We start from the raw sequence: 6000 nt of genomic DNA, 5'->3' as shown, positions 1-6000 counted from the left end.
AAGATGACCAAGAGACATTTTAAGGCCAAGGGGTATAGAGCCAAAGAAGCATTAGAATTGGTTCATTCTGATTTGTGTGATCCTATGTCTATCCAGGCTAGAGGTGGCTTTGAATATTTTGTCTCTTTTATAGACGATTATTTAAGATATGGATACATTTACCTAATGCGCCGCAAGTCTGAGTGCTTTGATAAGTTCAAAGAGTACAAGGCTGATGTGGAGAAACGTCTAGGTAAAAGTATCAAGACACTACAGTCTGATCGTGGTGGCGAATACCTCTTAGGAGAGTTTAGGAATTACTTATCAGAGGCCGGGATTCAATCCCAATTGTCCGCACCTGGTACACTTCAACAGAATGGTGTGGCAAAACGAAGGAATAGGACTCTTATGGAGATGGTTAGATCGATGATGAGTTATTCAGAATTACCAAATTCATTTTGGGGATACGCTCTGGAAACAGCAGCGCACATTCTGAACTTAGTACCTTCTAAATCAGTATCTTCTACTCCCACAGAATTATGGAATGGGCGGAAGCCCAGTCTAAGACATATTCAGATTTGGGGTTGTCCAGCACATGTGCTGAAACAATATGCTGTTAAGTTAGAATCTCGTACAGAAGTTCGTATGTTTGTGGGGTATCCCAGTGGAACGAAAGACGGTTTATTTTATAGTCCTAAAGACCAGAAGGTCATTGTTAGCACCAATACCCAGTTTTTAGAAGAAGACTATATAATGGATCACAAGCCCAGTAGTAAAATTATTCTAGAAGAACTTAGAGAGGGCACGTCTACTTCAGTACCAACAGTACAAGATGAAGTACCACAAGAGACTGCAACATGTGTCACACATGATACACAACCACAGACGGTGCATCGTCGTAGTGGGAGGATTGTAAGGCAGCCCGAGAGATTCATGTTTTTGGGTGAGTCTTCGGACTTGATCCCAGGCAAACATGAACCAGATCCCCGGACATATGATGAAGCACTCCAAGATATAGATGCAGTATCTTGGCAAAAGGCAATGAATTCCGAAATAGAATCTATGTATTCTAATAAGGTCTGGGAGCTTGTAGAACCACCTAATGGTGTAAAAGTCATTGGATGCAAGTGGATCTATAAAAGGAAAAGAGGGACAGATGGGAAGGTAGAAACCTTCAAAGCAAGGCATGTTGCGAAGGGGTACACTCAAAAAGAGGGAATCGATTATGAGGAGACCTTTTCACCGGTAGCTATGCTTAAGTCTATCCGGATACTCTTATCCATTGCCGCTCATATGGATTATGAGATTTGGCAAATGGATGTCAAGATAGCTTTCCTTAATGGAAGTCTTGATGAAAACATCCATATGAAGCAACCAGAAGGGTTCATTGAAAAGGGCAAAGAGCATCTAGTGTGCAACCTTAATCGGTCCATTTATGGACTGAAGCAAGCTTCAAGATCTTGGAACATCCGGTTTAATGAAGTAATCCAGTCATATGGATTTATTCAGTGTCCGAATGAGTCTTGTGTATACAAGAAGTGTAACGGAAACATGGTGGTATTTCTTGTACTATACGTAGATGATATTTTGTTAATTGGCAACAATGTCAAGGTATTATCGGATGTAAGGGTATGGTTGTCCAAACAATTTGATATGAAGGACTTAGGAGAATGCGCACACATCCTTGGGATCAAAGTTATAAGGGATCGCAAGAAAAGAATGTTGTGCCTATCCCAAGCTTTAAATATAGATACAATCCTTGCTCGTTTTAGCATGCAAAACTCCAAGAAAGGTTTCTTACCTTTTAGGCATGGAGTAGCCTTATCTAAAGAGATGTCTCCAAAAACATCAAAGGAGATTGAGGACATGAAGGCAGTTCCTTATGCTTCGACTGTAGGAAGCCTTATGTATGCAATGTTGTGTATGAGACCTGATATCTATTTTGCCATGGGCATGGTTAGCAGATATCAAAGTAACCCTGGACAAGGACATTGGACTACAGTAAAGCATATATTAAAGGACTAGAGATTATATGCTAGTTTACCAAGCAGACGATTTACTCCCTGTGGGTTACACGGATTCGGACTTCCAATCAGATAGGGACAACAGTAAGTCTACATCAGGCTATGTGTTTACTTTAGGAGGTTGAGCCATTGCATGAAGGAGTGTTAAGCAGAAATGCGTCTCAGACTCAACCATGGAAGCTGAGTATGTGGCAGCCTCTGAGGCATCCAAAGAAGTTGTATGGCTCAGGAACTTTCTAATGGACTTAGATGTGATTCCTGGTTTGCCCAAGATCGTCACAATTTATTGTGATAATAGTGGAGCAGTTGCAAACTCGAAGGAACCACGAGCCCATAAGGCAAGTAAACATATAGAGCGCAAGGACCACCTGATACGAGACATCGTCAAGCGAGGAGAAGTTGTCGTCGCCAAGATAGCATCAGCAGATAACCTGGTAGATCCTTTCACTAAGGCCCTTCCGGCGAAAGCTTTTGATCGGCATGTGGAGGGGATGGGAATCAGATGTATGGCAATAGATATGGCAGCTTAGACTTTTAGTATAAGTGGGAGATTATTGGAGTGTATACTTAAAAGTTTAGCTTTTGTACACATTTATTTTGAAATAAAGAATCACATTGGTCAAATGTTTACATTTATTTGTTAAATGTAATTGTTTAATTAATTTATATAGTAGATAACATGGAGTGTAGAGTCAAACTTAGAAGATCATGTTGTCGGTTCTCTATAAATTATAAACAGTTGCTCACGACTAAGATGGAAAGGAACAAACCATCAGAATAGACGTAGTGTAATTAAGTATTAGTGTATCTTGACTAATAAATTACACTGATACACTTTAAGTGTATTGAGTAGGAACATTTAGGTAATTTCTTTTTGTACTGACTTAGTAAAAGAACTAGACCTTAGTTATTATGGAAGTGTGTGCTCTTAATCCTAATATAATAACAAGCATGTATATTTAATATTTATTTCTTTGACTTATCAAAGGGTGAGGTTTAGCTCGATAAATCAATATGCCCGATAAGTTGGGAAATGATATTACTTATAGTATGTGTTGTTGATTATAGAAGGAATCTGTGTCCTAGTTATCTAGGTTGAGAATGTCCCCAAGAGGAGCTCATAAGGATTGCCATGTTAAACCCTGTAGGTGGACCTAGTCCAACATGACAATAAAGTTGAGTGGTACTACTCTTGGAGCTAGATATTAATTAAATGAGTTGTCAGTAACTCACTTAATTAGTGGACATTCGTAATCTTAAACACAGGGAGACTAACACACTCATGATAAGAAGGAGCCCATAATGTAATTTGGGATTGGTGCGGTAGTACGGTAATAATTCTCTAGTGGAATGAGTTATTATCGATGAACTTGAGTTGTGTGTTCGGGGTGAGCACGGGATACTCGAGCTCATCGGAAGGCCAAAACCAATTTCTCCTCTAGGTCCCTGTTGTAGCCTCAATAAAGCCTCAAGTCCATCCAAAGAAAAGTCTATCTTGGTGTCCAAGAAGTGGCCGGTTCATTGCTTGGTGACCAAGCAATGGTCGGCCACATATTTTCTAGAAGTGGCCAGCCCTTGCCTTGGGAAAAGGGGGCGGCCGCAATATTTAAATTAGGAAGGTTGTTTTTGAATTTTTAAATTTCCTCATATATTTATAATTTGTAAAAAGAGAGATTTTAAAAATTTATAAAATTTTCCTAATTTAAATTAGGCCACAAGGTTTTAAAAGAGAGTTGTAAAATTTATAAAACTTTCTTTTAAAAAGAAATATTATTAGAGATGTTTTAAATTTTAAAACTTGGTTTTAAATTTTAAAACTTTCCTTTTAATATCCACATTAGATAAAAAAGGAGAGTTTGTAAAATTTTATTAGAAGTTTTCTTCTTTTAAAATTTTATAAAAAAAAAATTCTTTCTTTCCCTTTTAATAAGTGGCCGACCACCTTGCTTGGTGCCTAAGCAAGGGGCCGGTCAAATAATTAAATATCAACAAATAGTTGTTTAATTAATAAATCAATCTAGGATTGATTAATTAAAAGGAAATAGGAATGAGTCTAATTTTTTATAAAACTCTTTCCATAATTTTTCGTTGGGAAACTAATATAAAAAGGGGGGAAGGGGAGGCCTTGAAAAAGATAACAATTGATATTGTGTTGTTGGAGATCATCAAGTGGCCGGCCCCTCTCCCTCTCTTCCCTTTGCTCTCTTTTGCTCCTTTGTGGTGGTGGTGGCCGAATTCTAGAGAAGGAGGAGAAGCTTTCCGGGTGGTGTTTGTCTTGGAGGATTGTCGCCCACACGACGTCCAAGAGGAGCCGAGGGATACGGCAGAAGATCTCGAGGTTTTTAGCATACAAGGAAGAGGTATAACTAGTATTTAATTTCCACATCATACTAGTTAATTTTTCTTTGTATAGATATCAAATAGAAGAGGCATTCGATTTTTGTTTTTCGAATTTAATTTCGATGTTGTGTTCTTTTTCTTTTTTCCTTGTGATTTGATTGTTCCTTTTGGTTAACCTAGAGTTATATAAGGAAATTAAATATTAACTTTCCTTAAAAGGCTTTGTCTAGTCGGTGGTGGTTGCTCCCATATCCAAGAAGGCCAAGTGTCTCGCCATGCAGTACTGGAAGTCAATTTTGAAAACTAATATTTAATTGAATTTATAACCTAGGTGATTTGGATCAAACGTGTTAAGTTCCGCAGGAGATCCAAATCTAAACCTAAAAGAACATATAAGTTAAACTTGGAATCAAACGTGTTAAGTTCCGCAGGAGATACAAGTTTAACTTAAAAGAACACATGGTAGCTAGGAAAGGTTCAGATCACGTACAAAATTTTGTACAGTGGAACCATTGGGTTTTCCGAGTAGCAACCAACACCTTGACCGACATTCACGACGTATTTCATGTGTCTATGCTAAGGAGATACGTAGCCGACCCAACATATGTGCTGACGGATATCTCAGTTCTCGTTCAGCCTGACGTCACTTATGAGGAGGTTCCGGTACGGATTTTAAACCGTAAAGAGCGTTAGCTGTGGAACAAGACTACCCGACTGGTTAAAGTCGGATGGCAAGCGTCATTCGGATGAGGAGGCTACCTGAGAGCTCGAGGATACTATCTGAGCTTGATACCCCCATCTTTTCACTTGAGGTATGTGAGTTAATTACCGTTCAGCATTTATACTTTCTATCTGATGTTAGTACTTGCTGATGGTAGATAACAAAATTTGGGGACTAAATTTTTATTAGTGGGGGAGAATATAAAATACCGAAAAATGGCGAATAATGATAAGAGAATTTTCTAGAAATTTTAGAAATTTTCTGGGAATTTTTCGAAGCTCGTGTGACGAGTTTCACGAGGACCAATTATGGGTCCCGGGAAGGCCTGTTTAGGCTACCCCATTTTAACGAGGAAATGTTTATTTTTTTTATTTCATTTTTCTTCTTCCTTTTTCTTCATTTTCGTCGATTTCTACAAACCGCCGAGTTGCGGTTCCTCCTCCTATTTCTCCCCGATTCCCTAAACTCTCCCGATGCCGTGCCATTTCCTCCCTCCCCCCATTTCTCTTCGGCTCCTCCTCCCCTCTCGCGGCGCAACCCGGGCTCATCTTCCCTAGCCAACGCCGCCCTTCCTCATGCCGATCTTCCCCTCCTCTTCATTTCGTCTCCACTGCACTCTCCGATTCCACCGCCAGTTGAGGGAGAGCACGCCGCTGCCACACTCTGTCTCGAGTTGGCCGAGCAGAGGACACTTCGACGCCGCATCAGCCACTCGATTGCACCAGCAACGCTTGAGCCACCGTCGACCCCTCTCCTAGCCTCCAGCCACTGTGCCCTAGTTCCAAACCCCTGCTGGCTCCTCTTCTTCCGATCGCCTTCAGTCGTCCTTCTCTTGGATTGCCGCCCCTTGCGCCAGCGAGTTTGGCCGGAAGAGGGAGTACCGAGCTCTCTACTGATCTTCCTACCCTAGCACTGTCTGCGATTCTCTGATCTCTT

This window comes from Zingiber officinale, chromosome 1B, assembly GCF_018446385.1.
Source record: "Zingiber officinale cultivar Zhangliang chromosome 1B, Zo_v1.1, whole genome shotgun sequence".
Classification (NCBI taxonomy): domain Eukaryota; kingdom Viridiplantae; phylum Streptophyta; class Magnoliopsida; order Zingiberales; family Zingiberaceae; genus Zingiber; species Zingiber officinale.
Note: the sequence above shows the minus strand (reverse complement) of the source record.